General features: G+C 40.6%; 1 protein-coding gene across 2 annotated transcripts in view; it reads right to left on the reverse strand.

Annotated features, from left to right (window-relative positions):
• The window catches only part of LOC106091536 (E3 ubiquitin-protein ligase RNF113A), a 274959-nt gene that overhangs the window by 115150 nt on the left and 139809 nt on the right, over window positions 1-20000 (reverse strand). For both annotated transcript variants that reach the window (XM_059362813.1, XM_059362812.1), the window contains exon 5: window positions 5728-6063. The gene's annotated coding sequence lies outside the window, so the exon portion shown is untranslated. The remainder of the gene's footprint in view (window positions 1-5727; window positions 6064-20000) is intronic.

Raw genomic sequence — 20000 nt, forward strand, 5'->3', positions numbered from 1 at the left:
AAAAGTCGAAGTGAGTCCAATAGTGGAGGCGACCGTAGTTTAGTATGTCCGCCTATGACGCTGAACGCCTGGGTTCGAATCCTGGCGAAACTATCAAAAACAAGTAAAAGCGTGCTAAGTTTGGTCGGGCCGAATCTTATATACCCTCCACCATGGATCGCATTTGTCGAGTTCTTTTCTCGGCATCTCTTCTTAGGCAAAAAAGGATATAAGTAAAGATTTGCTCTGCTATTAGAGCGATATCAAGATATGGTCCGGTTTGGACCACAATTAAATTATATGTTGGAGACCTGTGTAAAATGTCAGCCAATTCGAATAAGAATTGCGCCCTTTGGGGGCTCAAGAAGTAAAATAGAGAGATAGATTTATATGGGAGCTGTATCGGGCTATAGACTGATTCAGACCATAATAAACACGTATTTGATGGTCATAAGAGGTTCCGTTGTACAAAATTTCAGGCAAATCGGATAATAATTGCGCACTCTAGAGGCTGAAGAAGTCAAGACCCAAGATCGGTTTATATGGCAGCTATATCAGGTTATGGACCGATTTAAACCATACTTGGCACAGTTGTTGGATATCATAACAAAACAAGTCGTGCAAAATTTCATTTCAATCGGATAAGAATTGCGCACTCTAAAGGCTCAAGAAGTCAAGACCCAAGATCGGTTTATATGGCAGCTATATCAGGTTATGGACCGATTTGAACCATACTTGGCACAGTTGTTGGATATAATAACAAAACACGTCGTGCAAAATTTCATTCCAATCGGATAAGAATTGCGCTCTCTAGAGGCTGAAGAAGTCAAGACCCAAGATCGGTTTATATGGCAGCTATATCAAAACATGGACCGATGTGGCCCATTTACAAAACCAACCGACCTACATTAATAAGAAGTATTTGTGCAAAATTTCAAGCGGCTAGCTTTACTCCTTCGGAAGTTAGCGTGCTTTCGACAGACAGACGGACGGACGGACATGGCTAGATCGACTTAAAATGACATGACGATCAAGAATATATATACTTTATGGGGTCTCAGACGTATATTTTGAGGTGTAACGAACAGAATGACGAAATTTTGTATACCCCCATCGAATGATGGAGGGTATAAAAATATTCAGCGTTTGGTTTCCCCTTCGAATGCTGGCAACATTTGTGAGCTACTACGCCATGTAAAACTTCTCTCCAAAGAAGTGTCGCATTGCGGCACGCCGTTGGGACTCGGCTATAAAAAGGAGGCCCTTTATCATAGATTTGAATCGGACTGCATTCATTGATATGTGAGAAGTTTGCTCCTGTCGCTTTGTGGAACTTTCATGGGCAAAATTTTCACTTTTTGAGTCTAATAGCAGACTGCCACTTAAACCTCACATGTCCTACTACTCACTTCCATAACAAATCCGCCAAAATACTTTTCTATCCAACCTAATATCAATATAGACTTTACTTAATAACGACCATCAGAAATATTTGTCTTCTAGTCTAGTCTCCGGCTACGTCCTTCGCTTTAATGGTCAAGAATTCCAACATAAATAACAAAAACATCTTTTTGAAACACACTTAAGGCATACAATTTAAGTTAATTAAAACACCAGCCAGCCCTTGGCATGCCCAACAGTTTAGCTTTTCCAAATCAAATTCATTTGCAAACGCCATCAGTAAACAAAACCTGCATTCATAGAAATCAACAGCAGTGAAGGACACACACATGAGGGCGAGCCCAAACCCCCATAGCCTGCGGCCACATTTAAAGGCATTTTAGTAAATCTTTCCACTCTCACCATCAATGGGCTAATGCGATTAATTGAAAAAGCCAAACAGTCTATGGACAATCCATGGGCGAACTGTGAATCCACAATTCGTTAAGTTTCATATGGCACAACATCCACAATGCAAAGCGCATGCCAAGGGAATTATTTTGAAAAGAAAATTCTCTTTTATTGCATTCATATCCCTTACTCTCTCTTAAATACCAAATTTCGCTCAACTCTTTAGGGCGACTGTAAAGAAATCTCTTTTTTTTTGGTCCTTTAAAGCAAATGTAAGCCATTTGATTATCTTTACAATCCACATTAACTTTCATAAGTAAATGGATGGATTTTGTGTGTTTTTTGCTCTGCACAGCCCATGACATTTCCATCCATCCACTTTAATGGAATTGGGCCTGGCTGAGAGGGCTTGTGAAATGGGATGTGTGGGTGTAGGTGTGGATGTGTGAATGTGTGAATGTGTGGATGTGTGTCTGTGGCTGAATTAATAAGGATTTAGGAAACACTCATTAAAGCATTGCAGTTATTATTTTGCATGAGCTGTTGTGTTGTCGTTGCAAGATTTCTGTGTTTACGCGTTTGCCTTTGTTTATAGTTAACTGGTTTAACATTTTTAATTGTCGTCCTTGGTATAGTGACAGATAAAACTGAGGCGTACACGAATTCACAGCTAATGGTATAAAATATTGACTATAGCCAAGGCATGGGCATCGTATGTTGATGGACAATGGGGTGTGGATTTTAAACCACCCAAGTCACCGTGGTCATGCACCTAAGACAGAAATCGGCAAGTTGTGCGATGTAGGAAATGAAAAGTAACTCCAAACAAATCAATTTCCTCTCCCTTATCGTTGTCCAGTCTATCGCCTTAAGTAGGGATAAAACAGTTTATGTTAGCCACGAAAGCTGGGCAATAACATAGGAAATATTTTAACGTCTTGTCGTGATCGTCACATGTCCTGTGCGATAGTCCGCACAGGACATGTGATGACTGACTTGTTGCACCTTTTCTGCAAAAATGCGCCCGCAGGCTATGAATGGCATTACGAGGACGAAAGCCATATTAACTTCGTCTTGCCACGATACAGATCCGTACAAATTTTTGTCCTTTTATAACCATCACCGAAGGATGGGGGTATATTCACTAAAGTGTCCCAAAACAGAAAACTATTTTTTTATACCAACCATCGAAGGATGGGGGTATATTCATTTTGTCAATCCGTTTGCAACACATCGAAATAACCATTTCCGACCCTATAAAGTATTTATTCTTGATCAGCGTAAAAATCTAAGACGATATAGCCATGTCCGTCCGTCTGTCCGTCAATCTATCCATCTGTCTGTTAAAATCACGCTACAGTCTTTGAAAATTGAGATAAAGAGCTGAAACTTTACACAGATTCTTTTTTTGTCCCTAAGCAGGCTATGTTCGAAAATGGGCTATATCGGACTATATCTTGATATAGCCCCCATATAGACCGATCGGCCGATTTAGGGTCTTAGGCCCATAAAAGCCACATTTATTATCTGATTTTGCTGAAATTTGCGGCAGTGAGTTGTGTTAGGCTCTTTCACATCCCTCTTCAAATTGCGCAAGATCCTCTCAGATTTGGTTATAGCTGCCATATAGACCGATCTCTCGATTAAACGTCTTTGCCCTAGGCCCTTCGACATCCTTCTTCAATTTGGCCCAGATCGGTAAAGATTTGGATATAGCTGCCATATAGACCGATACGCTGATTTAGGGCCTTGGGCCCATAAAAGGTCATTTATTATCCGATTTTACCAAAAATTTGGGACAGTGGGTTGTGTTAGGCCCTTCGACATCCATTTTCAATTTGGTCCAGATCGGTCCAGATTTAGCTATAGCTGCCATATAGACCGATCCGCCGATTTAGGGTCTTAGGCCCATAAAAGCCACATTAATTATCCGATTTTGCTAAAATTTGTGACAGTGAGTTGTGTTAGGCCCTTCGACGTCCTTCTTCAATTTATCCCAGATCGGTCCAGATTTGGATATAGCTGGCATATAGACCGATCCACCGATTTAGGGTCTTAGGCCCATAAAAGCCAAATTTATTATTGGAATTTGCTGAATGTTGGTACAGTGAGTTGCGTTAGTCCAGTCGACATCCTTCTTCAATTTGTCCCAGATCGGTCCAGATTTGGATATAGCTGCCATATAGACCGATCTCTCGATTTAAGGTTTTGGGCCCGTTAAAGGCGCATTTATTGTCCGATTTAGCCAAAATTTGGAACAGTGAGTTATGTTAAGCCCTTCGACATCCTTCTTCAATTTGGCTTAGATCGGTTCGATTTGAATATAGCTGCCATATAGACCGATTTCTCGATTTAAGGTCTTGGGCCCATAAAAGGCGCATTTATAATCCGATTTTGCTGAAATTTGACACAGTGACAAATGTTAGGCTTTCAGACATGCGTGTCTTTTATGGTAGGGATCGGTGTATGTGTGGATATAGCTATCAAAACGACCCTGCCAAATTTGGTTCAAACCGGGCCATATTTCTGTCTGTCCGTCCGTCCGTCCGTCCGTCTGTCTGTCGAAAGCACGCTAACTTTCGAAGGAGTTAAGCTATCCGCTTGAAATTTTGCAGATTCGGCCCGGTTGAGCACACTTTTACTTGTTTATAACTTAGTGCATTTGTTTGTAACACCCAGAAGGAAGAAAGATAGACCCCTTGATAAGTATACCGATCGACTCAGAATCACTTTCTGATTCGATTCAGCTATGTCCGTCTGTCTGCCTGTCTGTCCATATTAATTTGTGTACAAAGAGCAAGACGCAGTTTTCATCCGATCGTCTTAAAATTTGGTGCGGGCATGTTTTTCGGCCTAGAGACGAAGCCTGTTGAAATTGGAAAAAATCGGTTCAGATTTAGATATAGCTCTCATATATATGTTCGTCCGATTTGCAGTAATAATGCAATAAAATGGTCTTTTGTTAACCGATTCTCTCGAAATTTGGCAGGAAGGATTTTCTTATGACTCTCGACAATGCTGTCGAATTTCATTGAAATCGGTTCAAATTTAGATATAGCTCTCATATATATATATCACCCGATTTTCACTCCTAGAGCCACTGCAAGCACATTTATTGACCAATCTTCCCAAAACTTCGTACAACGATTTCCTCGACGACTTGCACAATGTCTATAAAGTTTGCCCGAAATCGGTTCAGATTTAGATATAGCTCTCATATATATGTTCGTCCGATTTGCAGTAATACAGCAATAAAATGGACATTTGTAGACCGATTCTATTGAAATTTGGTAGGAAGGATTTTCTTATTACCCTCAATTAACGAGTCTCGACAATGCTGTTGAATTTCATTGAAATCGGTTCAGAAGTAGATATAGCTCCCATATATATGTTCGTCAGATTTTGGGTAGTTGGCAATAATGTTGTCATTTGTCAACCGTAGTTTTTACAGTTTGAACATATTTGCTCGAAGTTGGATACAGATTGTTTAATAGCCCATCCGAAAACATATTCAGAGGTCCATAAAATTGGTTCGGAATTAGATATAGCTCCCACTTTGTACTTATTGGATAGGTGTAGGGTACTACACAGTCGGCTCCGCCCGACTTTCCTTACTGGATTTCACTTGTTTTTGTTGGACTGGGTCATTTTAGAACCATCCTCAAACCAATCACTCAAATTTAGCTACGTAGGCCATTTATAGGCTGCCCCTAGCAAATAAATTTCAGCAGTACATGTGGCCTCTCTTGATTTAAAGTACTCCCAACTAAATTATAAGCTTTTAAAAACCAGAATTCTATCAAATGACCCCATTTGACAGATGAATTCTTCGTTTCGTTTTTTTTTTTTGGTAATTTGCTACCTCTCTAAAGTTTATTATCCAAATATAAAGCTACTCTTTAACTGGTAAAAAATTTACAATAAAATACATTTTATTTTCAAGCATTTCAAGCTTACCATCAAGTGCACTATAATCCCCTTGTGGACCCTCCTTTTTTGTGCGCTGAAACGCTTTTCTTTGGCGCTCTGTATTTGACTTTGAGAAGGCAACTAGCGATGTCAACAGCTCGCTAATGTAGTTGAAGTGACCTTGTCAATGCAAATTTAAATAATTTATTTGTTCCTGTGAATGGCGACAGTGCGGCCAACACTACAACTGGTAATGACGCGAAGCGGATGGAGCGGAGGATGGTGATGACGATGATAATGATGGCAGTGTCAGCTATGCTGATGTCTTGCTCCTTCATCTGGGGAAGTTGGTAGCCATAGTGCTTTTTTCACCTTGAACTTTATCTTTTGCAGACACAATGAAGACATCCGTTGTAGGAAAAATTAAAGAAATAAAAACATAAAAAGATAGAGAAAACTTTATTGTTATAAATTTCCTTTTGTTGATATTAAAAATTTCTAGTGGGAAATTAAAAATAACATAAAGCAAGAAAAAAAATTGAAATTTTTTTCAAAGTCACCTTCGTTGTTAGGTTTATGGCAAAAACAAGTAAAGAGGGCATTGAGTTTGTTCTGGCCAAAGTTTTAAGTGAAAGCGTGCTAAGTTCGGCCGGGTGGAATCTTGGAAAACCACCAAATTTAGTAGAAGGGCATATTTTTATTTTACATACCAGACTTCTGCCAACCGAACAAAAATCATCCAGAGACTGATTTACATAGGAGCTATACCAGGTTATAGTTGTTAGAAGTCATAACAGAAAACCACATTCAAAATTTCAGTAAAATCGGAAAAAAATTGCGTCTTCCAGGGGCTCAAGAAGTCCAATCGGGAGATCCGCTTATATGGTAGCTATAACCAAATCTGAACCGATATGGCCCATTTGCAAACCCTACCGACCTACATCAATATTAGGTATCTGTGCAAAATTTCAAGCGGCTAGCTTTAAGCCTTCGACCGCTATTGTGATTTCGGACGGACACGGCAAGATCAATTCAGGATGTCGATACTTTATGGGGTACTAGATCAATATTTCGAGGTATTACAAACGGAATGACTAGATTAGTATAACCCCATGCTATGGTGGTGGGTATAAAAATAATTTTATATGGAAGCAATAACAAGGCAGAGAACGAATAAAAACAAATTTTATGAAGAAGTCATGGGAGAAATCGTTGTACAAAATTTCAGCCCAATTGGATGAAAACAGCGCCCTCTATAGGCGCAATATATATTATAGGATACGTTCAGTGTCGGATCGCATATTTATACCCTGCACCACCACTGTGGTACAGGGTATTATTATGGATTTGTGCATTTGTGTGCAACGCAAAGAAGGAGAAGAGCTAGACCCATTGATAAGTATACAGATCGACTCAGAATCACTTTCTGATTCGATTTAGCCATGTCCGTCTGTCCGTCTGTGAGCCCATATATTTTTGCAATCAAAGTGCAGGTCGTACTTGTGGTCCGTTTGTCACGAAATTTTGCACATGTCACTTTTTTGGCCTAAGGACAAACACTATTGATTTAAAAAAAAATCGGTTCAGATTTAGATATAGCTCCCATATATATCTTTCAACCGATATGGCTTTTTAAGGCTGTAGTTTTAGTCCGATCTTTACAAAATTTGACATGGGGTGTTTTATTTGACGTCTCTACATGTGTGCAAAATTTCATAAAAATCGGTTCAGATTTAGATATAGCTCCCGTCTATATGTATCGCCCGATTTGCACTTAAATGGCCGTAGTAGCTACATTTTTCAACCGATCTGCACAAAAATTGGCACGGACTGTTTTGTTACTGATCTTAATATATCTGGAAAATTTCATAAAAATCGGTTCAGATTTAGATATAGCTCCCATATATATCTATCATCCGATTTGAACTATTAAAGCTGTAGAAGCCACAATTTTGGTCCGATCTTTACCAAATTTGATGTGGAGTCGTTTTTGTGTGAGTCTCAATGTATGTGCAAAATTTCATAAAAATCGGTGCAAATATAGATATAGCTCCCATATATATCTTTCATCCGATTTGGCTTTTTAAGGCTGTAGAAGCCACAATTTTGGTCCGATCTTTACAAAATTTAGCATGAGGTGATTTATTGGACGTCTTCATATGTGTGCAAAAATCGGTGCAGATTTAGATATAGCTCCCATATATATCTTTCATCCGATTTGGCTTTTTAAGGCTGTAGAAGCCACAATTTTGGTCCGATCTTTACAAAATTTAGCATGAGGTGCTTTATTGGACGTCTTCATATGTGTGCAAAAATCTGTGCAGATTTAGATATAGCTCCCATATATATCTTTCATTCGATTTGGCTTTTTAAGGCTGTAGAAGTCACAATTTTGGTCCGATCTTTACAAAATTTGGCATGAGGTGCTTTATTGAAAGTCTTCATATGTGTGCAAAATTTCATAAAAATCGGTTCAGATTTAGATATAGCTCCCCTTATATATATTTCATCCGATTTGAACTATTAAAGCTGTATCCACAATTTTCGCCCGATTTTACATGAGAAGTTTAAATTCACGTTCAAATACGTGCTCAAAATTTCATTAAAATCAGTCCTAATTTAGATATAGCCCCAGTGTGTATATTTCATCGGATACGGACTTTTGTGGCAGTAAAAACCACAATTTTGGTCACATCTTAATGACACTTACTGGGACGTCCATCTCTATTTGACGCCCCAGTATGTGTCATTAAAATTGCCACAGGTTTTGATATAACTCCCATATAATCTTTTACCCGATACGGCCTTTCAAAGATGTGGAAATCCAAATCTGTTGTCCTATGGTAGGAAAATCTCACAAGGTTCTAAATTGCTATTTCAATTTGTATCCAAATTAAAGTCTGTCTAGACTTCAAGATAATTTCTACATATGAAAAGTACTACATGCATTTGGTGGTGTAGGGTATTATAAAGTCGGAACCGCCCCACTTTTGCCTTTCCTTATTGGTTTCTGTTTAGGACGGGGGACTACTAACCAAGTCATTCCGTTTGTGACATCTCGAAATATTGATATGCGAACCCAAAAAGTTTATTTATTCTGGATCGTTTCGACATTCTGAGTCGATCTGGCCATATCCGTCCGTCCGTCTGTCGAAATCACGATAGCGGTCGAACGCATAAAGCTTTCAGCTTGACATTTTGCCCACATACTTATTGATGTAGGTCGCTGGGGATTGCAAATACGGCCATATCGGTTGAGATTTGGTTCTCATATAAACCGATCTCCCGATTTCACTTCTTTAGGCCCAACAAGCCATATCGATTCAGATTTGGTTTTGACTCATATTTAAACCGATCTCCTGTTTCTACTTCTTAAGCCCCTTCAAGCCGCAATTGTAATGCGATAATCCGATTGGACTGATATTTTTCATGCAGTGTTCTGCTATGACTTCTAACAGCTTTGCTAAGTATGGTCCAAATTGGTTCATAACCTGATATAGCTCCCATATAAACCGAACTATCGATTATACATCTTGATGCCCTGGAAGCCTCAAGTTTTGTCCGATTTGGCTTAAGTTTTGTAAGTCGTGTATTCCTGTTATAGCTTCCAATAAGCGTGCCAAGTACAGTTGAAATCGGTCTATAACCTGATATGGCACCCATATAAACCGATCTCTCGCTTTCAGATCTGGATCCCCTGGAAGCTGCAATTTTTGTTCGTTTTGAGAGAATATGACCGCTGCCCGCCCATGATATTAAAATCGTTCTGGGAGATTTTAATGCGAAGATAGGGAAGGAAGACATATTTGGTTCAATAGTCGCAAAGTTTAGCCTCCACAAGATAACGCCCGGTAATGGGTTGAGGCTGATAGATTTCGCCGCTGCAAAAAACATGGTAGGTAGTAGCACCAGATTTCAACATAAAAATATTCAAATAGCCACATGGCTATCAACCGATCAAACCACAAGGAATCAAATTGATCACGTTGTGATAGATGGAAGGCATTCATCCAGCGTGTTAGATGTACACTCGATCCGTGGAGCGAATATAGATTCGGATCATTATCTTGTTGCAGCAAATGTTCGCACCCGTTTGAACATGGCGAGGAAAGTACGATTTGACACTGCACGGACAAGCTGGACATTGAAAAGCTGCAAGCACAACAAATGGCAGCGGCATACTCCACTCGACTGACCCAACTGCTTGATGAGAGCACTCCTTTTCCGATGATAAAATATGGCAGTGGCAAACTATTGCCCACCCCATGGAAAATGCCGGAAAATCCGTACTTGGGTACCGGAAGCCTCCTCCAAGAAACCCATGGTACTACCAAGAGTGTCTGGTAACTGACACAGATAACATGCTGAGGATATCGAAAGAACATTTTAGCCAACTGCTAGTGTCCAACGTTCGCGGCGAAGAGGATACCGCAGAACCAATCAATGATGATGGTATAGAATGTTTCCCTCCTAATCAGAATGAGGTCCAAGTAGCAGTGACCCGACTAAGGAACAACAAGGCAGCAGGAGCCGACGGGTTACCTGATGAACTATTTAAAACCGGAGGCGAAGCGCTGATAAAGCGTATGCATCAGCTTATCTGCGCAATCTGGCTAGAAGAACGCATACCCGATGATTGGAACCTCAGCATACTATGTCCCGTACACAAGAAAGGAGACAAGACGAAATGTGCTACAACTACAGAGGAATAAGTCTCCTCCCCATCGCATACAAGATACTCTCGAGCGTACTGTGTGAAAGATTAAAACCTAAAGTCAATGAGATAATTGGGTCCTATCAATGCGGTTTTAGACCTGCTAAATCCACCCTAGACCAGATATTCACACTGCGCCGATTCCTGGAAAAGACCCGAAAAGGACAAATCAACACCTAACACCTCTTTGTTGACTGCAAAGCCCCCTTCGATACTCCTTTACGTTCAAAGGTATTTCAAGCCATGTCTGAGTTTGGTATCCCTGCAAAATTCATAAGACTCTACAGGATGACACTTGCTGATACGCGTTCCTCAGTAAGAATAGGAAAGAATCTCTCCGAATCATTTAATACCAAACGAGGTTTCAGACAAGGAGACCGCCTATCGTGTGATCTCTTTAACATCCTGCTGGAGAAGATTATACGAGATGCAGATGTGAATAGATATGGCACACTAATCAGAAGAGAACACATGCTACTCGCCCATGTCGACGACATCGATATCATAGGTCGGCCACCGGAAGTAGTAATTGCAGCCTTTGAAAGAATCGAAAGAGAGTCAGTGAAAATGGGTCGGGCAGTAAATGGAGATAAGACGAAATGGATGGTTTCAACTCTCCAGAAGCCTTGCACAACCGAGCAGATAAGGGAAAATGGAGAAAGTTGGGAACCACAACTTTGAGACAGTCAGTAACTTTATCTACCTCGGCACCGCCGTAACCGAAACGAATGACACCAGTTTTGAGATTAAGCGAAGAATAATACTGGCAAACAAATGCTACTTTGAATTAAGTTGGCAGTTTAGAAACAAGGCCACCTCTCGACAGACGAAGATTACACTATACAAGACACTGTTGCTATCCTTGCTGTCATATGGTTCTGAGACATGGGTACTTGTGAAAGCAGATGAGGCAGTTCTTGGAGTATTTGAGAGAAAGAATCTTCGTAAAATATATGGACCAGTTTGTGTTAATGGAGAATATAGGCGACGTATGAACCACGAGCTGTATGAGCTGTATGACGACGATAGCATAGTAACACGCATCAAAATACAACGGCTGCGTTGGCTAGGTCATGTTGTCAGAATGAATGAAGAAGCTCCAGCAAAGAAGTCTCTTGAAGGCAAACACAGTGGTACACGCAAACCGGGAAGACCAAAAGCCCGATGGAAAGATCAAGTTGTGGGAGACACCTCGAAACTTGGTGTCAGAGATTTTAGAATGAGCGCAAAAGATCGAGGCGCTTGGAACAAATATTCTGTCATAGCCAATTAAAGTAAGTAAGTACTTAACAAATGTCGCCAGCATTAGGAGGGGGTAAATCACTGCTGAAATTTTTGCATGATGTTCTCGCCAGGATTTGAACCCGAGCTTCAGCATCGTAGGCCGACATGCTAACCTCTGCTAACCCCGAAAAACTTTCCTAATAAAAAATCATCGGTTACTTTAAGAGCTTTAGGTCAAAATTACAAGTTGTTAGAAAAGGAATAATTATCTTTACTGCAAGGTAAAGTTTACCTAGCTGCAAGTGGTAGCTTACCTTGCTGCAAGAAGTAGTTAACCCTTCCTTTTATAAGATATAGACATTTAAGTCAATACATGAGAGATAGGACCTTTCCTATCTAATGGGAGATATTTAGCGAAGAAAACACAAACACACACACTTTAATCTCTGTCATACGTATATGACTGGTAGTAGGTTTATATGTGTGTGTTGTGATTTCACAAACATGTGTTTGGTAAGCAATTACTCATAGAGATGTTTCGTTTCTTGCATACACCCAATACTCACTGCTTCTGTGGTTCACACACACACACACACACACACACACACACACATTTCTGTTATCCACATCGTGATTATCACAACATCGTTTAAATTGTGTTAACAAATTGTTGACACACAACATATGTCATACCATTCCTTGACTGGTGGCCTCTTGCCCTATCCCTCACTTGGTCCAGCAGCTAGCGCATCATCATCATCATCATCATCATCTTCCTGTAGGAGTAGCTAGAGAACGACAACAAACATCGTCGCATCCATGTCAGATCAGATATCCAAAAATAGCAACACAGCATTATTCAAAAGCCCACAGAGATGGCGGTTATAGATAGATACGCCCTGCTTTGAGGCTAATATGTTGGTAGGTCATGTTTAACCTCCAAAGTTTACCTTTTAATTTGTACTACAATGGCTTTACATCAAAGCTGACGAAGAGGGTATGTGACTTTTTCATCATATCCATGTGTGTCTATAATTAATTAAAAATGTTTCAAAATTACACTTCCAGGGGGAACGAGCAAATGAAAACAGTATCAACGACTTGAGGAATAGCGAACCTTGTGTTTGGTGGCTATACTTACAAATACAAAATTTTCCCTGGAACATTCCACTAAGGAACAGGGGCAAACTTCTCATATATCAATGATTGCAGTTCGATTCAAGTCCGAACGGCATGCCACTGTGCGACACCTCTTAAGAGACAAGTTTTACATGGCATAGTACCTCACAAATGTTGCCAGCATTAAGAGGGGAAAACAACCGCTGAAGATTTTTTTTCTGATGGTCACGCCAGGATTCGAATACAGGCGTTCAACGTCATATGCGGCCATGCTAACCTCTGCGCTACGGTGGCCCCAGAAATTTTAACAAATTTCTAGGCATTAATTAATTGGCAGGGCCCAATCTAAAACGACCCTACAGTGGAAAGCTATTCAGAAGTTCTGTAGATTATTTTTATACCCACCACCGAAGGATGGGGGCATATTCATTTTGTCATTCCGTTGGCAACACATCGAAATATCCATTTCCGACCCTATAAAGTTTATATATTCTTGATCAGCGTAAAAATCTAAGACGATCTAGATATGTCCGTCCGTCTATCCAACTGTCTCTTGAAATCACGCTACAGTCTTTAAAAATAGAGATATTGAGCTGAAACTTTGCACAGATTTTTTTGTTCACAAGCAGGTTAAGTTCGAAGATGGGCTATATTGGACTATATCTTGATATAGACCCCATATAGACCACAGCCACATTTATTGTCCGATTTTGCTAAAATTTCGGACAGTGAGTTGTGTTAGGCCCTTCGACATCTTTCGTCAAGTTGGCTCAGATCGGTCCAGATTTGGATATAGCTGTCATATAGACCGATCCTCCGATTTAGAGTCTTAGGCCCATAAGAACCACATTTATTATCCGATTTTGCTAAAATTTGAAACAGTGAGTTGTCTTAGGCCCATCGACATCTTCCATTAATTTGGCCCTGATCGGTTCAGATTTGGATATATCTGCCATATAGACCGATCTCTCGATTTAAGGTTTTGGGTCTATAAAAGCCGCATTTATTGTCCGATGTCGCCAAAATTTGGGACAGTGATTAAAGGTCAGCTCCTTGACATACTTCTGCATTATGCCACAGATCAGTCCAGATTTGGATGTAGCTGCCATATAGACCGATATCTTGATTTAAAGTCTTGGCCACCTACAAGGCGCATTTATAATCCGAATTCACTGAAATTTGTCATCTTCGTCGTATATGGTTCAGATCGGTTTATTTTTAGATACAGCTACTAAAAAGACATAAAAGAGAAAACTGCCATATGGACCGATCTGTTGATTTAGGGTCTTAAGCCCATTAAAGCTGCAAGTATTACATGATTTCGCTGAAATTTAACACATTGAATTTTTTTAGGTGTCCCGATATCCGACCAAAATATGGTTCATATCGGACTATATTTAGATATAACTGCCATGTACACCGATCCTGCAAATAAGGGCCTTAAGCCCATTAAATATTGCCCGAATTCGCTGAAATTTGCAACTCAAAGTTGATTAAAGCCTACCGACATTGGACCTAAATATGGTTCAGATCGGACTGTATTTTGATATAGCAGCCGTATTGACGGACATGCCGATTAAGGGTCTTAAGCCCATAAAAGGCGCGTTTTTTACCCGATTTCGCTGGAATTTGACACCGTGACTTGTATTAATACTCCCATCATACGACCAGAACATGATCTAGATCAGACTATATTTAGATTTAGCTGCCATATAGACCAACCTTCCAATTTAGGGTGGTAATCCCATAAAAAGCTGATTTGTTGCCCGAATTTGCTGAAACTGTGACTTCTATAAGAGTTCTCGGGACCTCAATCAAATATGATCCAGACCAGCCCCGATTTGCATATCGCAATGGATATGGTATTGGAGTTATGATAAAAGAGGATGGCTAGTCTTCCATCAGACTCACTTAGACGTTTTCGTCCAATGTGATACCACAGCAACAGAAGAAGGAAGATGCCTTCTAGTTCCTACCGTTGAACCATCCAGATCGCTTAAAAAAGCCCAACAACTTGTGAACGTTTACATCCGCCATATCAGACGGGTTCTCAAAGAAAAAATAATCTAAAGTACAACTTCTTGTGACTGCTAGTGCGGAACACACACACACACAGAAGATGTTCAATAGTCACTACTTCTACGATGTCCTCACAGCTTCTGCAAAAGTCGTTGCTGGCAACCTTCAGTCTGTCAGCTTGTTTTCCGAATAGATAGTGACCTGTCATGACGGATACAATGACTGAGACGTTTGTTCTAGCCAGTGACAGCAAAGCGGTAGACCTCTTCAAGTCTAGATTAGGCCACATAGTTTTAGAATGCCCACAGCCACCACTTTGTAACCATCTTTGATTTTTCTGGTCCTGTGAACTAAGCTTACATGTAGCTATAGGCATACCCACAGATTCCTGTTTCCTTGGAATGTGAAGAGCAGTTCCTAGTCTTGCAAGCTCGTCCGCTTTTCAATTTTTTGGGATATCTCTGTGGCTCGGGACTTAGAAAAAGTGAATCTCGTTGAGAGATCTGCTGCAGTCGAGGGATCTGCTGCAGTCTCCTGGGATTTAATACCTGCCTGGCTGTCTGAGTAGATGCAATTGCAAATTTTGCCCATGAACATTCCACTAAGGAACAGGGGCAAACTTCTCACATATCAATGAGTGCAGGCCGATTCAAGTTCTAAGGGGCCTCCTTGATAAGGGGCCTCCTTTTTATAGCCGAGACGGCGTGCCGCAGTGCGACACCTCTTTGGAGAGAAGTTTTACATGGCATAGTACCTCACAAATGTTGCCAGCTTTAGGAGGGGAAAACCACCGCTGAACATTTTTTTCTGATGGTTTAGCCAGGATACGAACCCACGCTTTCAGCGTCATAGGCGGATATGCTAACCTCTACGCTACGGTGGCCTCAAGATATTTGATATCTGAGAAGATATTTATGCCTTAACTGCAAGGAACTCCGCTTGATAAACACTGCAGTGGTCGGGTAAACTTTTCGATATGACCAGTTCTCGATTTTTAGAGTACACCCCAAAACCCACCTGCTCGTTTAGTTTTGAACCATCCGTATAGAAGTCTATATAACTTCTATTACCAGGGATATCGTAGTTCCAATCGGTTCTATCAATAATAGTGGCCGCAGCAATTTGTCTAGCCACAATGTCCAAAGGCACTAGATGTTGCATTAAATTCAGTGCATCACATGGTGTCATCTCCAGTGCGGAGGTGATGCACAAACAAGCCTTGCTTTAAATTCGGTTGACTGTTGAACACTAGGTGGACATTTGAAGCACCTTTCACCAGACCACCACACCATATAGCATTATAGGTCTGTCAACTGCAGTATATACCCAATGCATGACGCGCGGTCTAAACCCCCAACTTATGCCAATGGCTCTCTAACAGATGTATAGGGTAAGAGCTACCTTTCTTGCCCTTTCCAAAATGTTGTATTTTACAAATGTGCTTACATGAACAGCACACAGACCGCAGCTCAAGTTCCAGCCTGTGTGGTGCCCTTAGCGAATGTTCCAATAATCGATTGTGCGTTCTACTAGCCAGATTGCGCAGATAAGTTCTATAAGTGCGTTCTATTCAACTCGGGTTAAATTTAGTTAAGTTGGCAACGCATCGGCTCCTGCTGCTTTGTTGTGCTTTAGCCAAACTAGTGTAACGCTAATTTCAGTCTGACTAAAAGGTATACTTGCTGGAATTGGTGCTATGCAGGGATTCGGAGCGCGGCCGGAGCGGGCTCGGAGCTAAAGCGGAGCGGCCCTGTTTTGGCCGAAGAGGCAGTGAAATTTTTTCTATTCTGAGCAGAATGGCTCCCACTTCTAATACCGCCCGGCCACTCCGCCCCCAATCACGCTTCAGTCATGCTCCACTCGGGGCCGCTCCGAATACCCGGTTCTATGGTATCCTCGTTGCGGCCACCAATGGATACAAGTACCAAAAGCTGGACACTCACTGGGGCCTTTGGTTCTTAACAAAGCCCTCACTGAAATGAAATCGTGAGGATGAAATCGTCCTAAGAATTCGCTGCACGAGATTCTTGATGGAGACTATATAAAATTCGGGCCAATCGACTCAACGCACTTTCAGGTAAGATCAGGTTTAAGTCGCGTCTGCCATTAGACACACAAAGACGTTTTCGTCTACTGAGATACCACAGGAACCGGAGAAGGAAGATGTCTTCTAGTTCCTTCCGTTGAACCATCCATTATGCTTTAAAAAGCCTCACAACATGCGAATGTTCACATCCGCTTACTCAGAGAAGAGGAACTAATTCTGAGTCTGTCCCTCCTACTGTCGTTCACCCCCGATTTACCCCCAATCTTTTACATTAACTTTGACTCAGCTTGCCATAGTTGACCACAATAAATATGTCACAACGATGCGTTTGTATTCATTAACAGTTTATTGTTAAAGCATAATTTGCCTACTTCATTATTGATTTCCATATACATATGTCACATTAATGCTGCAACAATTATACAGCCGCAAATATGCGCTGTTAACTTTGGTTAGCACGGCATCTTTGTGTAAATAATTCCTTACACAATAGTGATGTTAATGATGAATCAAATATTCAGTGTCACACACACGTGTGTGTCCTCTCACAGGACCTCACTCACACAGTTATTATGAGCAATAAAAAAAAAACCAAGCAACCAAGCATAAAAGTTGAGTTAACAATTCACAAACAAAAAAAAAAAGACATTTTGTTCGGCCGGGCCGAACTTTGGATACTCACCACCTCGGGTATACATGTCAATCTTCTTTCGTCATAGGTTTAGTTAGGTTAGGTTGGAAAGGGTGTGCGGATATTAGTCCGCCACATGCCACTATAGGCATACACCTAAGCCACTAATAGGCTTGTTGTAAACTCTAAATAATAACAAAGCAGTGCCGAACTTTGGATGACAGAACATTTGTCCCATTAGCCGAACGTGTAATAGCGTTCCAAGCACTTCGATCTTCTGCGCTCATTTTATGGGGTTGCCCAAAAAGTAATTGCGGATTTTTCAAGTCGGCCAATTGAAGTTGATGATGACCAAATCAAAGCATTAACCGAATTGGATCGTAATGTAACTGAGCGAGAGATAGGAGAGAAGTTAAATTTACCAAAATCAACCGTTCATTATCACATAAAATGTCTTGGACTGGTGAGAAAGCTTGATATTTGGGTACCACATGTATTGAAAGAAATTCATTTAACAAACCGAATCAACGCTTGTGATATGCACCTTAAACGCAATGAATTCGATCCGTTTTTAAAACGAATCATAACTGGAGATGAAAAATGGATTGTTTACAACAGCGTTAGTCGAAAATGATCATGGTCCAAGCATGGTGAACCAGCTCAAACCACTTCAAAGGCTGATATCCACCAAAAGAAGGTTTTGCTGTCTGTTTGGTGGGATTGGAAGGATGTGGTATATTTTGAGCTGCTTCCAAGGAACCAAACGATTAATTCGGATGTTTACTGTCAACAATTGGACACATTGAATACAGCCATCAAGGAGAAGCGACCAGAATTGGTCAATCGCTAGACCGCACACATCTTTGGTCACTCGCCAAAAACTGAGTGAGGAATAAAGGAATAAAGCTAGCCGCTTAAAATTTTGCAGAAATACTTCTTAGCGTAGGTCGGTTGGGATTGTAAATGGGCCATATTGGTCCATGGTTTAATATAGCTGCCATATAAACTGCCTTCCAATAACTGTGCTTAATGTAGTTTATATCGGCTCATAACCTGATATAGCTGCCATATAAACCGATCTGGGGTCTGGACTTCTCCACTTCGCCACTAGAGGGCACAATTCTTATTCGATTTGGCTGAAATTTTCCAAAACGTGTTTCGTTATGACTCTCAACAATTATACCAAATATAGTCTAAATCGCTCCATAATCTGATATAGCTGCCATATAAACAGATCTTGAATCTTGACTTTAGCCGCAAGAGGGCGCAATTATTAACCGATTTGGCTGAAATTTTGCCTGAGGTTTTTTGTTATGACTTCCAATAACTGTGCTTAATATGGATCATATTGGTTCATAACCTGATATAGCTGCCATATAAACCGATCTGGGGTCCTGACTTCTTGTGCTGCAAGGGGTCGCAATTATTATCCGATTTGGCTGAAATTTTGTACAACGGCTTCTCCCATGGTCTGAATATGTCTATAGCCTGATAGAGCTCCCACATAAACCGATCTCCTTATTTTACTTCTTAAGCCTCTGGAGGGCGCAATTCTTATTCGAGTTGGCGGAAATTTTACACAATGACTATGACTATGGTTTCCAATATTCAAATCAATTATGGTCCGAATCGGTCAACAGAGCTCATTGTGCCAAATTTCAGCGAAATCGGGTGATAAATGCTGCTATTATGGATCCAGGATTAAAGTCGGAAGGTCGGTATATATGGCAGCTGTGTCCAAATATAAACCGATCGGAGCCACATAGGACATGGAAGTCGAGAAGCCTACCATTGGCCACTGTGCCAAATTTCAGCGAAATCGGATAATAAATGAGCATTTTATGGCCCCAAGAGATCGGTATATATGGCAGCTATATCCAAATATTGGCCGATGTGAATCACATCGGGCAAGGACGTTGATAAGCCTAACAAAGGTCACTGTGCTTAATATCAGCGTAATCGGATAGTAAATGCAGCTTTTATGGGTCCAAAACCTTAAATCGAGAAATTGTCCTATATGAGACCGATGTGAGCGAAAATAGAATAAAGAGGTATTATTAACAATCGGTTAATAAATGTGGCTTTTATGGGCCTAAGACTTTAAATCAGGAGATCGGTCTATATGGGGGCTATATCCAAATATAGTCCATCTTTCAGATTAACATGCCTATGTACAAAAAGATAGTTTGTGCAATGTTTCAGCTAATTATATGAATCGGGAGATCGGTGTATATGGCAGCTATATCTAAATATAAGCCGATCTTGACCATACTTAGTACGAATGACGAAGAGCCTAATGAAACACATTGTGTCAAATTTCAGCAAAATCGGGTAATAAATGCCCCATTTATGGGCCCAAGATTTTAAATCGGGATGTCGGTATACATGGCAGCTTAATCCAAATATTGGCCATATAAGGCACGGATTCGAAGAACCTAATATAGTTCACTATGCCAAATTTCAGGGAAATCGGATAAATGCGTCTTTAATGGCCCCAAGACCCTGAATGGGGAGATCGGTATATATGACAGCTATATCCAAATATTAGCAGATCTAAACCAAATCGA

The sequence above is a fragment of the Stomoxys calcitrans genome, chromosome 2, assembly GCF_963082655.1.
Source record: "Stomoxys calcitrans chromosome 2, idStoCalc2.1, whole genome shotgun sequence".
NCBI lineage: Eukaryota > Metazoa > Arthropoda > Insecta > Diptera > Muscidae > Stomoxys > Stomoxys calcitrans.